We start from the raw sequence: 17,363 nt of genomic DNA on the forward strand, positions 1-17,363 counted from the left end.
CAGGTTGCTCTAGTTACGAAATCTCACGCAATAAACAGAACATAACGGACCATTGACTTTTAAACAAGTTTAACATTTACTAAACTATACAGCTGTAGCCTACTTTAATATTTGAGTTATGGAGAATATTAAAGGCGGTCTGACAGACGACACAGAGCGTCCTCGAGCACACTGTTATTGTTATGAGTCCAGCTACGACACCGGACTGGAGGATGTTCATAATCCTGCCGCGTCACTCACATAGTTTTCCATTAAATTACATTCGATCAGGCATAACAGTATGACTTACTATTGTGTTGGTCCCACTTTTGCTGCCAAAACAGCCCTGACCCGTCGAGGCATGGACTCCACTAGACCCATGAAGGTGTGCTGTGGTATCTGGCACCAAGACGTTAGCAGCAGATCCTTTAAGGTGGGGCCTCCATGGATCGGACTTGTTTGTTCAGCACATCCCACAGATGCTCGATTGGATTGAGATCTGGGGAATTTGGAAGCCAAGTCAAACTCGTTGTGCTCCTCAAACCATTCCTGAACCATTTTTGTTTTGTGGCAGGCGCATTATCTGCTGAAAGAGGCCACAGCCACCAGGGAATACCGTTTCCATGAAAGGGCGTACATGGTCTACAACAATGCTTAGGTAGGTGGTACGTGTCAAAGTAACATCCACATGGATGGCAGGACCCAAGTTTTTCCAGAACATTGCCCAAAGAATCACTCTGCCTCCGCCGGCTTGCCTTCTTCCCATAGTGCATCCTGGTGCCATGTGTTCCTCAGTTAAGCGACAGTAAATACTAGCTATTTCATATGCAGGATGTTAGCCAATCACAGCAGAGGGCGTTTACACTAAAGTCTCTCAGCAGTGGGCGTTTACACTGAAGTCTCTCAGCAGCCAATCACAGCAGTGGGCGTTTACACTGAAGTCTCACAGCAGCCAATCACAGTAGTGGGCATTTACACTGAAGTCTCACAGCAGCCAATCACAGCAGTGGGCATTTACACTGAAGTCTCACAGCAGCCAATCACAGCAGTGGGCATTTACACTGAAGTCTCACAGCAGCCAATCGCAGCAGTGGGCGTTTACACTGAAGTCTCACAGCAGCCAATCACAGCAGTGGGCGTTTACACTGAAGTCTCACAGCAGCCAATCACAGCAGTGGGCGTTTACACTGAGGTCTCACAGCAGCCAATCACAGCAGTGGGCGTTTACACTGAAGTCTCACAGCAGCCAATCACAATAGTGGGCGTTTACACTGAAATCTCACAGCAGCCAATCACAGCAGTGGGCGTTTACACTGAAGTCTCACAGCAGCCAATCACAGCAGTGGGCATTTACACTGAAGTCTCACAGCAGCCAATCACAGCAGTGGGCATTTACACTGAAGTTTCACAACAGTGGGCGTTTACACTAAAGTCTCACAGCAGCCAATCACAGCAGTGGGCGTTTACACTGCACGGTAAAAAACACAACTTGAAAAAAGTTGAAATGACTGTCTTTGTTGTGTTGGCTCAGCAAAAATTCACACTGTAAAAATCTCGTACAACAAAAAAAAATCTTAGTACCAATTTCCCCAAGCTTTTTCTTGTTGACACAACTTTTGTAATAGTTGACTCAACTTGACATTATTTGTTTTCTGGAGAGATGCAGGAGTTGTGTGTAGTTGAGCCAATTCAACATTTTGTGTCTATTGGAAACAGAAGTTCTTATTAAGTATTAACAGATTCAGATGTCGATTTTTTTATTAAAAATGTTTGGTCACCATTTTGGTGATGAGCGTTTCCTTTAGTTGGGCAGTTTGACTCTTGGCATTCTACGTGAGTTTGTAACAGTGTTTAACAAAGCACTTAAATTGTTGCAAAGAAAACCGTAACCAATGATCAGGAGATCTAGATAACAGCATTATAAAGGAGATCGTTTACTACTTTATTCCTGATTGAAAGTGATAATTTAAGAATAATATATTTACCAACAAAAGTTTTATGCAGCAGATCAGTCATTCTGAATATCAATTCTGATTTTTAAATACTTTGCGGTACCTTTTTTTAGACAAAAACACACATCAAGAATCAGCATATGAATCTCAACAATTGTGACATGCTTCATGCCACAATGCATGCTGGAAGCCATAATTTTAATACTTTGTTGGCTCCCAGCATGCATTGCTGCATGAAGCATGTCACAATTGTTGAGATTCATATGCTGATTCTTGATGTCTGTGTGTGGCAAAGCACTTTTTCCCCCCTGTAATGTATTTTAAATTCAGAATGTCTGATCTGCTGCAACAAAGTTTTGCTGGTAAAATAATATTTGTAAAATATTGGTCAGAAATAAGATTATTGATTTATTAGAGTTTTTGAGGCTGAAAATGTGATAATCTTGATTTCTTTCTTAGCAACAAATTATGTGTTTTGCTAAACACTGTTACAAAGGGCACACACTTACACAAAGAGGCTAACTGCCACATTTTTTATTGAAAATAATTTGGTCCAATGCCAAAGGAACCAAAGGAGTGTTTCCTTTGGTTCCTTTGGCATTGGACCAAATTATTTTCAATAAAAAATTCAACATCTAACTAAACCTGTTAATTCTTAAGAACTTCTGTTTCCAATGGACAACATTTATTGAATTGGCTCAACTACAAAAGATTTGTTACAGAATAGTTGCATCTCTCCAGAAAACAAATAATGTCAAGTTGACTCAACTAAAAAAAATGTATGTCACAGACAACTTATTTTCAGTTCGTATAACTGTTATTTACAAAAGTTGAGTCAACAAAAAAAAGCTAGGAGAAATTGGTACTAAGATTTTTTGTTGTTGTACAACCTTCACATTTTTTACAGTGTGAAGTCTCACAGCAGCCAATCACAGCAGTGGGCGTTTACACTGCACGGTAAAAAACACAACTTGAAAAAAGTTGAAATGACTGTCTTTGTTGTGTTGGCTCAGCAAAAATTCACACTGTAAAAATCTCGTACAACAAAAAAAAATCTTAGTACCAATTTCCCCAAGCTTTTTCTTGTTGACTCAACTTTTGTAATAGTTGACTCAACTTGACATTAGGGACATCACCCTCGCGCTCGTGCGGGCGCGTCAAGTATAAAAAAGGCTTTACGGACGAACTGTTATTCATTCATGGCGTGCATCTCAATCATAGACTGATCAATGCTTGATCAGTGCCCTGACTACTGAACTAGGGAACTGATTGAGACGCACCCATGGCCTCACAGAGCGCGCATTTACAGACAAGCTGTCATTCAGGGTGTGTGCGCACTGGTGCGTTTTCAGTTCAGAGCGGTCGTGTGCATGTTACTTTCGGTTAGATAGAATTAGTGATTTAAAAGCCTCCGCCGGTGATACCGGTATTACCGGTGTTGTCACACATCTATTAACCGGTGGGAAAATTTCCTCACCGTCACATCCCTACTCAGCAGCCAATCAAAGCAGTGGATGTTTACTCTGAAGTCTCTCAGCAGCCAATCAAAGCAGTGGGCGTTTACACTGAAGTCTCTCAGCAGCCAATCACAGCAGTGGGCGTTTACACTGAAGTCTCACAGCAGCCAATCACAGCAGTGGGCGTTTACACTGAAGTCTCACAGCAGCCAATCACAGCAGTGGGCGTTTACACTGATGTCTCACAGCAGCCAATCAAAGCAGTGGGCGTTTACACTGAAGTCTCTCAGCAGCCAATCATAGCAGTAGCCGTTTACACTGAAGTCTCACAGCAGCCAATCACAGCAGTGGGTGTTTACACTGAAGTCTCACAGCAGCCAATCACAGCAGTGGGCGTTTACACTAAAGTCTCACAGCAGCCAATCACAGCAGTGGGCATTTACACTGAAGTCTCACAGCAGCCATTCAAAGCAGTGGGCGTTTACACTGAAGTCTCACAGCAGCCAATCACAGCAGTGGGCGTTTACACTGAAGTCTCACAGCAGCCAATCACAGCAGTGGGCGTTTACACTGATGTCTCACAGCAGCCATTCAAAGCAGTGGGTGTTTACACTGAAGTCTCACAGTAGCCAATCACAGCAGTGGGCGTTTACACTGAAGTCTCTCAGCAGCCAATCACAGCAGTGGGCCTTTACACTGAAGACAAAAAGGACATTTAGAACAGAGCCATACCGCCAAAATGCAACTTTAACAAAAAATGCGATAAAAGTTGACTAACAGTGGTCTCAAACTCAGTTCCTGGAGGGCCACAGCCCTGCACAGTGTAGCTTCAGATCCAACTAACCCCTGCTTGGAAGCTTCTGGTAATCCTGAAGACCTTGATTAGCTGGATTGGGTGTGTTTAATCAGGGTTGGAGCTAAACTGTGTAGATCTGAGTTTGAGACCAGTGGTCTATGGTATTTTTTTTACTTAAGTGGTCCTGACTGAAATTATATTATAATAATATAATGTTAAATAATGTATCATATCTCTATGGACATGTTTAATTAAAGGATCCATAAGATTAGATACTAACCGCTGCTAACTAAACAGTGTAGTTTAAAGTATAGGTCTGGTCTACCACTGGGTCCTTTTGGATCAATGACGTCTGGCAGCTCTGGCTCAGAACCAGAGGGCTCTCTGTCATCCCTCTGTGTACATCTATTTATAACACAATAACCATTAGTGTGTCACAATACAAATGGCACAGCCATCAACAACAAGAACACACGTGAACCAACATTTTAAAGGTCCAAACCTGCAGTATGACTGACTTTTTGAAGCATTTTGGTAACTCTGATATCGCTCCCTTTCTTTTCATGTTCAATAGATCCTGTGCAAAAAAATACAGCCTATGGTTACATCTTATCATCCAATTACCAACATTTTAATCTTAATTAAAAATCTTCATTTTCATAACTGTACATTAAAATCAACTTCCAGTCCAAGTTTCCAGTTTGATCATTGTTAGCCCTACTCTGAACTGAGTTGACCTCCAGCTGATGGAGTTTTGGTTCCTTGCCACTGTTGCTTTTTGCTTGGCTTGCTCAGTTGGGGACACTACATTTTCAACTAAATATCCAAATAAATCTAATTAGTAAACTAAATTAACTATATAAACTAAATTACTAATCTGCCCACATTGTCACTGTATGATAATTGAAATGAGTTGATGACATCACCGTTTTCTCCGGAGCGGCTGTACAGAATCAAATTCTGTTGCATTATTTTCCTGTTTAACACTGTGAAGCTGCTTTGAAACAATCTGCATTGTAAAAAGCGCTATATAAATAAAGTTGACTTGTCTTGAAGTTGACTTAAACCTGTTGTAGTAGACTCCAAAATAACACTAGGAGCCTGAAATAGCTTGATAGGGGCACTTTAAATATAGGACAGATCTTGGGCTAACCCTAAGCCCAGAATAAAGGTCAATTTTACTAATTCATTTGGTAACACATTATTTTATGGTTCACCTTAGGCATTCTACGGACTGTCAGTACAACTACATGTCAACTTATTCTACTATTCTAACTGTCTAAAAACTGTATATATAACTAACTGATACAATGGTAATATACTAACCTAGTTAAGTACTAAAGTCTATTTTGTACCTTTATAATACACTGACAACTAACACAGGTGGTAAAGAGAAAGACGTGAAGAATCAAAGTTCAGTTTTTACACAAGCTGAGGAAAATATTAACACATAGAGGATGCACACAGTCACATGCACATAGTACACCAGCATCTAATAAACAGTAAAATAATGCAATAAACATTCATTAAACAACATAACATTTAAGATAAGACTCTAAAGTACAGAACTTAAGAAGAAACAAATGAAAAATCAGGTGTGAAGTGTCAATTCTGGGATGTCACTTTACAGTATTTCACTGTAAATGGTCTTTTTCGCTTCACAAACTTTAGGGGAGCGCGGGGCACAACCTAACACGGGGTTATTTTTTACACGCATGGTTTAAAGGGGTGGTAAAACACATTCTTTTGAAGGCTTGATTGTGTTTGTGGGGTGCACTGTAACATGTGTTCATGCTTCGTTTTTAAAAAATTGCATTCTTTTTCATATATTTGACCTTTATTCTACACTGCTCTGTCCCTCCCATAGACAGTAAAAGAAATGGACAGAGCGACTCCTTAGACTTCAACGGGGAGAATTGAAGTCAGGTAGAAGCACTCACTTCCTGATGGCTGATGTACTGCGCAGCCGCAGACTGAGCTTGACGACGTAGATGTGACGTGATCAGCCTGTCCGACAGTGGCAAGTCTTCTAGTAGTTGTGCAACATATCTGAATCACCGAATCTTGCAGAGACAGAGAGGGTGCAACATCTCTATCTGCGTTTATGCCTCCACGTCCCCCAGATTGCCTCATATACAGTAAAAGATTGCCTACGAGCTTCTCCTCGGGTCTATATGGTAATTCGCTCAACAGCGCGACACAGTCGCGTGGTTATGACGCAATTGTTAGCCTAAATTTTACAAAAACAGCTTCAACGGGCGATAGTGTAAGATACAAGGTAATGGAGCCTTTGATACATTGTCGTGTTTGTTTAGAAATATATGGATGAATGGAGTCTTTAAACGCCTCAGATGTAAAGATATGCACTGTCAAAGTGAGGCCAAAATGAATGGGAGTCAATGGGATGCTAACAACAGGTGATGCTTGGTTAGCAATGGGCGTGCCTATGGGTGGTACGCTTTCCGGGGGCTGGGCTACCCCCTTGGTCCCTCCTTGTAAAAACGGTCTGATGGTTTCCGGGTTGTATGAAGCCAGTCCCTCAAAAATATGCAATGGGCTCAGATTGGTTAGCTTGCCCAGTGTGTTGTGATTCGCTAACCGCAGTGCACGTTTGTCGGAAACGTCACGCCCCTTACCTTTACCGGTAGACTGAGCTTTGGTCAGTATTAGAAACAACGGCGTCAATAAAACCATCCCAATCTGAGCCCGAATCAGACCCAGAACATTTTAGTGAAGATGATCGAGCAGAATCGGTTCAACCTGTTCATTCCTCAAGAGTAAAGACTGCGGATCTATAGTGATCGCTACTGAATGGCACCGTTACTTTTGTATTTTTAGAACGATTATAGCCAAATATCTGTCGCAAGAACTATTAACCCAAAACGAACACTAAACATTGGCTTTACTAGTAGCCAAATCAAACACAGAACCATGTTTAGCATGCCTGTAGATAAACAATACATAAAAGCTCTAATCAAAGAATAATTTACACTAATGCCAGGTTCGCTGTTGAGATTTTAACGTTAGGTGTTTGTAACGTTAGGTGTTCGTCTGATAACGTTAAGTATGAATGAGCATTTAACAGACTGGTTTGCAGAACAGCGTTGTCATCTGTTTACTTCCTTGCTACAACGCACAATTAACCTATTACAGGAAAACACATCGATGAAAAATAAATCAGACTTACAGGTTGTGGCCCGTAAACAGCTTCTGTTTGTAAATCCAGCTTTCAGGACAAGCCGTTGTGCATATCCTGCATTGAACTCGCGAAGTTTGTGGAAGTTTTCCTCCGTGAGATGTGCTGTGGGAGCCCCGCGCGCGCCTGTTCCCCTCCGTCTCAAACACACATGCATATAACATGCTGTATGTTAAACGCTCTGCAACGCACCCCCGTCCCAAAAGGAAGGCTGAACAAAGCAAGTACCCCAGACCTGCAATCCGGATGAAAATAACAGCGTTTCGTCGGCATTGCAGCAACACCACTCCAGCCTACTAACCACAACAACGCAGCGATACAAAATGGCCTCGCCCTCCCCTTATTTAATATTCTTGGAGTAGGGGTTTATGTAAATATTGGGGCTGGTGATGTCAGCAACCCTGGAGGAATGTCTGTAGTCCCTACTGGCCGTTTGCTGTAGTCCTTAGAAATTGATTTCTTTAAAAGCAAATATCTCCCTTTGCTTTAAAGTTTGAACGTTGTAACTTTGCAGATGTTGTTTATGCTCAAGCAGCAACATTATACGCTAGCTAAAGTTAGAATAGTGAAATCGTGGTTTATCACCCCTTTCAAAACTTTACACACATGCCAGGATGACGATACTTTGTGTATTTACTAGTTGGCACTAGGGATGGCGAAAACTAAGCATTTTCTTGACCGACCAACGAACCTCATTAGCCGGTTGAAACCGGTTAACCGATTAGTTTAAAATATGCTGCGCAATTTGAAATAACAGCCGCGAGCCACGCCTGCAATTTCGCAACTCTGTCGCATCTCTCTGCCGCTCTGCCTCCCGCTCTCTCACACACACTGTCCCGGCGCCGAGGAGCTTGTTTGTAATCGGAGGACAAATGGCTCCTTAGTTTCGAAATGGTTTGAGTACAAGGTGATCGCGTTGAAAATAAAGGCATTTGTCTAGCGTTAGAAGCTCATTTGAAAAATTGCCGCGGCTCATTTAAGAAAATGACAGCTCCGAAGAGACGCCGCTTTAGTTCGAGGTAGTGCTAACAATAATAAAGAAAGATGATGATCAACACCTTGGGCCCTATCTTGCACCCAGCGCAATTGACTTTGTACACCGACGCATGTGTCATTCCTATTTTGCACCCGCGCAAAGCGCGCTTTTCCCTCCACAGAAGCACGTCGCTAAACTAGTGAATGAACTTGCGCTACCTGGGCGGTTCAGCGCAAAAAAGGAGGCGTGTTCCGGCGCAAACAATCCCTGGTGCTATTTTGCTGTTCCATTAAACAATTGCGCCACTGACCAGAAAAAACCTAGTCTAAAGTCAGTGGCGCGTTGCGCGTTGTTCATTATATTTTAAGGGCGCATGCTTGACCATAATGTATAGCGTGCACAACGCGCATACACTTTGCTCATGTAATCTACACAGATGCAACAGTTATTTTTGCAAATCATAAATTGTTACACTAAAAAAATATTAACACATGAGATGACGGAAATCATTGTGGTGTGCCACGAAGATGTGAAAAAATAGGCATAAATCTAGCTTACAAATGATTCAGGCTAATTGTAATAATTAAGGATAAGACCTGTTTGCCCAATAGTGGCAAGACATATATGTATATAAGGACATCTGACAAATTGGTTTGTCCGTCAAGAACCAGGAAAAAAAATCGACTGAAAAACTGAAAAAACTGAAAGACTGAAAAAAAAAGACTGTGAAATCACCTTTACCATAATGTACAACATTACAACTTCACTTCTCTGTCTTTCACTGCTCTTACAAGAACATCAGTCTCCTCGGCTGTGAACCGCTCCTGGCGTGTGCCTGGTAAATACGCCATAATAATAGCAATCCATAATGGAACTTGCTCACCTGCTTTTAAAGGGAATGTTGGATGACGCTCGGATTGGTTTATTCACGTTACGCCCAAACCACACCTATGAATAATGAAGCTACTTCAGACCAACCCATTTTAGATTTGCGCCGGGCGCAAGAGCCATTTATCCCGCCGGGAAAATAGCAACAGCGCCGAGACCCGCCCACAAAGTTACTTGCGCTTCGCGCTTTGACACTTGCGTTTCAGATCGTTAAAATAGGGCCCCTTATGTGTTACCACTGAAATGTAGATGTAATATATTTCCAAATGTAAGCCCATCTTATGCGGAATATTGTCTAATAGACTGCAACACGATAAAACCAATGGATAAAACAGGCACCTTCAGAATGCGTAAAAGATGCACCGGCCAAGGCAGGTCTAATTCACTGTGTGCCTTCTAATTAAGCACTGTATCACACAAGTTGCAACTTACAGCGTTCTTTTTGGTGAAATGGTCCCACACACTACTTTTCTTTGCACGCTTCATACTGTCGTCTGCCCTGGCTCTAACCGCAAACCTTGTGAGCTTGCAAACCCAAACGCTGTGACCTCGCGCCAAATGTTTTTATTGGTTTATTAAGTACAAACAGTCGAGTTATGAAAAATTGAGTGTGAGGGATTTGTTCACTTCACACAAAAAGATTTTGGAATGAGATGGCTAACTGTAGTAGCGTTTAGTCCACTGTCTATAATAGCCTAATATAGAGATCACTTTTTTTTTTTAACTGACAACCGACAACTTTGATCGGTTAACGTTGATACGGTCAACCATCGGTCAAACAGTCATTGGTTAACATCCCTAGTTGCCACATCAACATTACTTAGAGAAAAAATTGTGCGGAAATGTAAAATAATTTTGTTTATTTAAAATAAGACAAATCTGATATTATTTGAATCCTATATCTGTTACAGTTGAGAGAGTTCTTTAATGCTGATCTAACCAGCAGAAGACACGAGCCGGGGTTAAATCCCAGTTGCGCAGGTGGGGCATGTTGTCACACTGCGTTACAATGAGCCCCTTTTAGAACTACGCTATTATATTCTGTACTTTTATTAATTCTATTGAGAAATCATAAGAAAAGGGTGAATAAAGACTGAGAGTCAATGTCCAGAAGTTATTACTTATTATGTTTTGAACTATGCTGTGTTTTACAGTGTGTTTGTTGTCAAACTCTTGTCAAACTCATTATTTTATTTTAAAAAGTTAATAATTGTATTTGATTGACAAAATAGTTTACTTTGTCATGGATATATTTTTGAATATATCAGATAACATTTTAAGCTGTCATTTGCTCATGTTACAATGTACCCCACCTATATTTCACTTCCTTTTTTGGGGGGTAATCAAGCAAAAAGTATACACTAATGAAACAAAACCACATAATTTTACTAGACGTGTGAAATTAATGTGGGAAAGAATAAATACTCTGAACCCCAGGTGGATATACACGCAAACTGAGACAAAGAAGACCGAGTCAAAAAGCATTAGGTTGTGCCCATTTGGTTATGGGTGGAGGGCCAAATCAGGAAGAGGATATTTAAATGAGCGCCGCCTGTTGCATAATGCAATCGGTTGTAATACCTGCCCCGATCTTTGGCCTTTTTTGGCTCGACGTGCTAGCCTGACGTCATCATACTCAGATTCTAGTCTAGTCAGAGTCTGATACTGCTCCATTGGGCTGTGATTATGGGGCGAAAATGCCTCTGCACTCAATTGGATAGACCTACAACCAATCATAGCAACAGAGTAAGTGATGTATGTTGAGCATCACATAGTTGTCAACAGAACTCAACTGCACGCTGGAAAAAGTAGAAGATGAGTGTAAACGATCTTTGCTAGTGTTGTAAAAAGAATTTAAGGATACACTGAGTTCTTACCAACATGATAATAATTTTTGAGAGAAATAGTAAAGGTGAATGCATATACAAACAAGTTCTCCCACATGGAAATATATGTGTACATATATACGTGCATACATATACCTATATAGGTACATATATGCACGTATATATGCACCTATATGTTCACCTATATGTGTTACCAAAACCTGTCTTCAAATTCATTAACCACAGTGAAATTCTCAGATAAAAGTGGGATGAGGATGATGATTACTGGAATGTATGTTCAATGTACTTTTTTTTGTTGTTGTTGTTTTTGCTACATTTAGACTGTAAGGACCTTTCAGCCATATTCACCTAGAAACTGCATTAAGACAATACATTGCATTTGGTGGATGTAACGGTGAATGTGTGGATGTGTATGAGCTGTAATGTGAATCTGGAAGTGACTTGAAATTGGAAAAAAGGCTTGATTGACAAAATAAAAAAAAGACATACCATTTTGTTATACATTTCCTTCTTCATACAAGAAAGAACTGACCTTGTAAATGTTTCAGGAAAATGTGTAGACGTCATAGCTTTCCATCTCCTCTCACTTAATTGCCATAGTTAAATTCCATAACATGCCAATTACATGTGATACCAATTTGACATGTTTGCACATACATACGTTTTTTAGTTAGTTCTTAGTTCTTGCCATGATAATAGAAAATATGAGTTAGGCATCATGTATGACAGTTGACAAAGTGAGATATGAGCTACAAAATGACCAGATCCTGCCATGAGCTATAGGAGACATATATTGTATGTATAGGGCTTATATGTGGATATAAAGAAGCAATACAGGAGACCTATATGGCCTGTATGCACCTCCATTTTGCCTATATGTGGCATATATATGCAGCATATATATTATCATATATGTGCATATAAACTGCATATAGGTTTCATAAATGCGCTTATATCCTCATATAGGTTCTTTCCATGTGGGCTCCATTTAGGATTAGAACGAATTTAATCCAAGCACTCTTTGGTGACATGGATGATAACGTCACTGTTGAGCATCTGTCCATCATCGTATAAAGGCCGCCCTGACAATTTGATTGTTCCGAACAGCTCTGGTTCGAGCATAGTTTCTCCACAAAGGATCAAGTCCAGACCAAACTTCCCGACCTCAAATGTTGTGGGCGGGGCTAAGTTAAGCTGGCATCCAGGCTATCGACGTGCTGCAGGGCAAAGGGTTTTCATTTTTGGGTGAACTATCCGTTTAGCATAAGAAATACTACAGAAAATGTAATCTGATATCTAAATAAAACAATGCAGTCTTAACTGTTTGAATTGATTCCTATTAAAGCTACATATGCAGTTGTGGTCCGAATTGTTGGCACCTCTGGTAAATATGATCATAGATGGCTGTAAAAATCTGCATTGTTTATCTTTTTGATCTTTCATTCAAAAAACTTAAAAGTAAACATTGATAAGAGATGTTTCTTGAGCAGCAAATCATCATATAGACCTAGTTTGTGTTTGTAAACAGCGATGATGTGCTTTGTGGGCGGAGCCTACCTACACTTTTAAAAATAAAGGTTCTATATGGCACCAAAAATGGTTCTTGGCTCGTAATCATAGGGGAACCTTTTTTAGTGCTATATAGCACCAATTTTGGTTCTTCAGTGGTTCTTCAGCTGTTCATCAGAGGTTCTTCACCGGTTCTTTGACTAAGGTGCTATATAGCACCTCTGAAGAACCGCTGAAGAACCACTGAAGCACCAAAATTGGTGCTATATAGCACTAAAAAAGGTTCCCCTATGATTACAAGCCAAGAACCATTTTTGGTGCCATATAGAACGTCTCGGTTACGGATGTAACCCTCGTTCCCTGAGGAGGGAACGGAGACGTAACGTTAGTGACTAACGAATGGGGGTTTCGCTTAGAAGCCTATCAACTTCGAGTTTTGAGAAAACGCCCAATGGCGTGCCAATGCCATGGGGCATGCGGAATTTGCATACGTAGCTCCGCCTCACTGCGTGAGTATATAAGGAAGTACGAGGCAATATCGCATTATGTTACCTGCTTGAGGAGCCAAGACTGAACTCCTGCGTTCCAGGCAACACAGCTGATGTGGCAAGGGGACGTTACGTCTCCGTTCCCTCCTCAGGGAACGAGGGTTACATCCGTAACCGAGACGTTCCCTTTCGTTCAGTCACTACGACGTAACGTTAGTGACTAACGAATGGGGGTCCCAATATAATCCCGCCACTCAGCCGTCTTCCAGCGCCCTGCGTAAGTGTGAGTTCCCTGTCGTAAGACTAGTACGGACGAAGGACTCCCACTTAACACAGGATTACCAAGGTACACTGGGAAGCATATCCCAGTGAGGGAATGCCAAGATGCCTACCCGTGGGGAGGACTTAAGAGACACATATGACCCGGAGAGGGCTGCATATGGAAGATCTCTAGGGTACCAGCCGAAGGTGGATTTTTAACCCTAGGGGTGGCGGGGACACGCCAAGGGAAGAAACCCGCTCACTGCGGAGACTTATGGTGAAATACACATGTGGGGGTCGCCGGAGGGAACCATGCACATGGGGCACCTGGCCGGACATGAGGGTCTGGGCTCGAGAGGGCAGACTGAACTGATGTCGGCGTCGACAGTGCTGGAGGAGCTCAGGGCTCTCGGGGAGCTCACCTGAGGAAAATATCGCACGTATCCAGTCCGTGGAGTGGAGTGGCGAGCAAGCGAAGACACCTGAGCCTGGCCCATCACCGGCCCCTCGGGGGGGCGAGTACATAGTCGGACACTGGCTCCACTCGGAGATTGTAGAATCTGGCGAATGTGTTGGGTGTCGCCCAGCCTGCAGCTCTGCAGATGTCTGCTAGCGAGGCGCCATGCGCTAGAGCCCAAGAGGAAGCCACACTCCGGGTGGAGTGTGCCCTCACACCAAGGGGACATGGTCGGCCTTGCTGCTGGTAAGCCAAAGCAATGGTGTCCACTATCCAGTGAGACAGCCTTTGCTTTGAGAGAGCACTTCCCTTCCGCTCTCCACCATAACAGACAAAGAGCTGGTCTGAGGTCCTGAAACACTGCGTCATGTCTACGTAGGCGCGGAGAGCGCGTACTGGACAGAGCAATGCCAAGGCTGGGTCTGCCTCCTCCAAAGGCAGCGCTTGCAGGTTCACCACCTGGTCCTTGAACGGAGTGGTGGGAACCTTGGGCACATATCCAGGCCGGGGTCTCAGGATCACGTGAGAGTTAGCCGGCCCGAACTCCAGGCACGCTTCGTCAACCGAAAATGCCTGCAGGTCCCCGACCCTCTTGACTGAGGCCAATGCGGTCAGCAGAGCCGTCTTCATAGACAGAAACTTAATATCGACCGACCGCAAAGGCTCAAAGGGAGGTCTCTGCAGAGCAGTTAGTACTACTGCGAGGTCCCAAGAGGGTACGAGAGGAGAGCGAGGAGGATTCAGTCTCCTAGCTCCCCTCAGGAACCTGATGACCAGGTCGTGCTGACTTACCTTTTTGTTCTCCAAGAGATCGTGGTGGGCAGATATTGCGGCCACATATACCTTGAGGGTGGAGGGAGACAGCCTTCGCTCCAGCCCCTCTTGGAGAAACTCAAGCACGGACCCGATCGGACATTTCCAGGGGTCTTCTTGGCGGGAAGAGCACCAGGTGACGAAGAGGTTCCACTTCAACGCATAGGCATGCCGAGTGGACTCTGCCCTAGCGGAAGTGATGGTGGCGACCACCGTAGGTGGTAGGCCACTCAAACCTGCCGGGTCCCGTCTAGGAGCCACACGTGGAGGTTCCAAAGGTCGGGACGCGGGTGCCAATGGGTGCCCCGTCTCTGAGTGAGGAGGTCCGGTCTCAGAGGAATAGGCCAGGGAGGGGCTGTCGCAAGGAGAATGAGTTCGGGGAACCAGGTCCGGCCGTGCCAGTACGGGGCGACCAAAAGGACCTGCTCCTTGTCCTCCCTGATCTTGCACAGAAGCTGTGCGAGTAGGCTCACTGGGGGAAACGCATATTTGCGTAGGCCCCGCGGCCAGCTGTGCGCCAGTGCATCCGTGCCGAGCGTGCCCTCGGTCAGGGAATAATACAGGCTGCAGTGGGAAGAGTCGTGGGAGGCAAACAGGTCTACCTGTGCGTCGCCGAACTGTTCCCAAATCAGCTGAACCGTCCGGGGATGGAGTCTCCATTCTCCCGGGAGAGGCTGAAACCGCGAGAGCTCGTCGGCTGCGTGGTTCAGGACTCCCGGAATATGGACAGCACGAAGGGACCTCAGGCGCTTCTGACTCCATAAGACGAGATGGCGGGCGAGTTGAGACATGCGGCGGGAGCGTAGACCGCCCTGGTGGTTGATGTACGCTACTACGGCCGTGTTGTCTGTCCGGACAAGCACATGTTGACCCTTCAGCAACGCTCGGAAGCGGTGCAGGGCGAACCGTACTGCCAGCAACTCGAGGCAATTGACATGCAGGAGGCGCTGGGGTCCTGTCCAGGAGCCCGCGGCTGCTTGTCCATTGCACATGGCACCCCAGCCCGTGGCAGAGGCATCCGTCGATACGACAACATGCCTGGAAACTCGTTCTAAGGGCACACCGGCCCGTAGAAAGCTGAGGTTCGACCACGGGGTGAGTGTCTGTAAGCAGGCCCGAGTCACTTGGATCCGGAGCGTGCCAGACTGCCATGCCCATCTCGGGACTCGATCGCGAAGCCAGTGCTGAAGCGGTCTCATATGAAGCAATCCGAGCGGCGTTACCGCGGCTGCAGATGCCATATGCCCCAGGAGCCTCTGAAAAAGTTTCAGTGGAACCGCATTCTTGCTCTCGATTTGTCGGAGGCAAGTCAGCAGAGACTGCGCGCGCTCGCTCGAAAGCTGCGCGTACATGGCGACCGAGTCGATCTCCATACCGAGAAAAGAGATCCTCTGCACTGGGCAGAGTTTGCTCTTCTCCCAGTTGACCCGAAGGCCCAGACGGGTTAAGTGGTGGAGAACCAGATCTCTGTGTCCGCAAACCTGCTCTCGAGAGTGGCCTAGTATGAGCCAGTCGTCGAGGTAGTTCAGGATGCGGACCCCGTGCTGCCAAAGGGGCGCAAGGGCTGCCTCGGCGATCTTCGTGAAGACGCGAGGGGACAGAGATAACCCGAATGGGAGAACTGCGTACTGGTATGCCCGCCCCTCGAAAGCAAACCGTAGGAACGGTCTGTGTCGAGGAAGGATGGAGACATGGAAGTAGGCGTCCTTCAGGTCGATCGCTGCAAACCAATCGTCCGGACGAACGCATTCGAAAAGGCGTTTCGCAGTCAACATCTTGAACGGAAGCCGGTGAAGGGATCGGTTCAAGATGCGAAGGTCCAGGATTGGCCGTAACCCACCGGTTTTCTTGGGTACAATGAAGTAGGGGCTGTAGAACCCCGACCTCATTTCGGCTGGAGGGACAGGCTCGATCGCACCCTTCGCCAGTAGAGTGGCAATCTCCGCACGCATGACGGGGGCATGGGCCCCGGTCACGGTATAGCGGACTCCCCTGTAACGGGGAGGAGCCTGCGCGAACTGAATCGCGTAGCCGAGCCTGACGGTCCGGGCAACCCAGCGGGACAGCCCCGGAAGCTGAAGCCAGGCTTCCAGAGACTGCACCAACGGGGTCATACGGACAGTAGGCGTACCCCGGGTGGGGCAGCGAGGCAGCGTTACCGGCGCGGACAGGGGAGGCTGTTGGGCGTCCCCGGGTCGGAGCACGGTTAACGGCTGCGTCCTGACAGAGGAGACCAGGGAAGGACTCGCGTTCCACGGGGGTCTGCTCTGCCAGGGGGCTGGCGACAGAGAGGGACGAGAGTGGCGTGACCCGAGGGTGGCGCGCACTGCCGTCACCGATCTCTGGGGGCTCAGGGATGGGTTTGTCAGTTCTTTCTTTAACCACATTAGGGTGCTGCTGACCCGGGGGCCAGCAGCTGAACAAAAGATTCTCCCCCGGCCCTCCACCGGGGGAAGGAGCGGCCCTGCCGCCGTCTCCTGGAAAGAACTGCCCATCCCTGAGCCATCCGCATCAGGAGCGCCGCTTAGCCTGGCGTTTCTTCGCGGGCTGCGGGGCTGGAGCGGACTGGGACGCCTTCCTGCGGCTGCCTCTGCGCGGCCCGGGTGGAGGCTGCTGCTTGGGTGGCGCAGAGGCGGAGGAAGCCGCGGGAGGACGTCCTCGGCGGCGAGCAGGCTGAGGCACCTGCGCGGGCGGTGGGGTGGAGGCAGCAGCTGACCGCCGGGGCAGGATGTATTTTATTGCCT

At 45.5% G+C, this 17,363-nt stretch overlaps 1 protein-coding gene across 2 annotated transcripts in view; it reads left to right on the forward strand.

Annotated features, from left to right (window-relative positions):
• Positions 1 to 17,363, forward strand: part of b3galt4 (UDP-Gal:betaGlcNAc beta 1,3-galactosyltransferase, polypeptide 4) — a 62,567-nt gene that overhangs the window by 36,334 nt on the left and 8,870 nt on the right. The window contains exon 1 of one of the 2 annotated variants that reach the window (XM_079827184.1): positions 598 to 637. The exons of the other annotated variant lie outside the window; for it this stretch is intronic. The gene's annotated coding sequence lies outside the window, so the exon portion shown is untranslated. Of the gene's footprint in view, positions 1 to 597; positions 638 to 17,363 lie in introns of those variants that run through there. 2 annotated transcript variants of the gene reach the window in all.

This window comes from Gobio gobio (genome assembly GCF_949357685.1).
Source record: "Gobio gobio genome assembly, chromosome: 10".
Taxonomy (NCBI): domain Eukaryota; kingdom Metazoa; phylum Chordata; class Actinopteri; order Cypriniformes; family Gobionidae; genus Gobio; species Gobio gobio.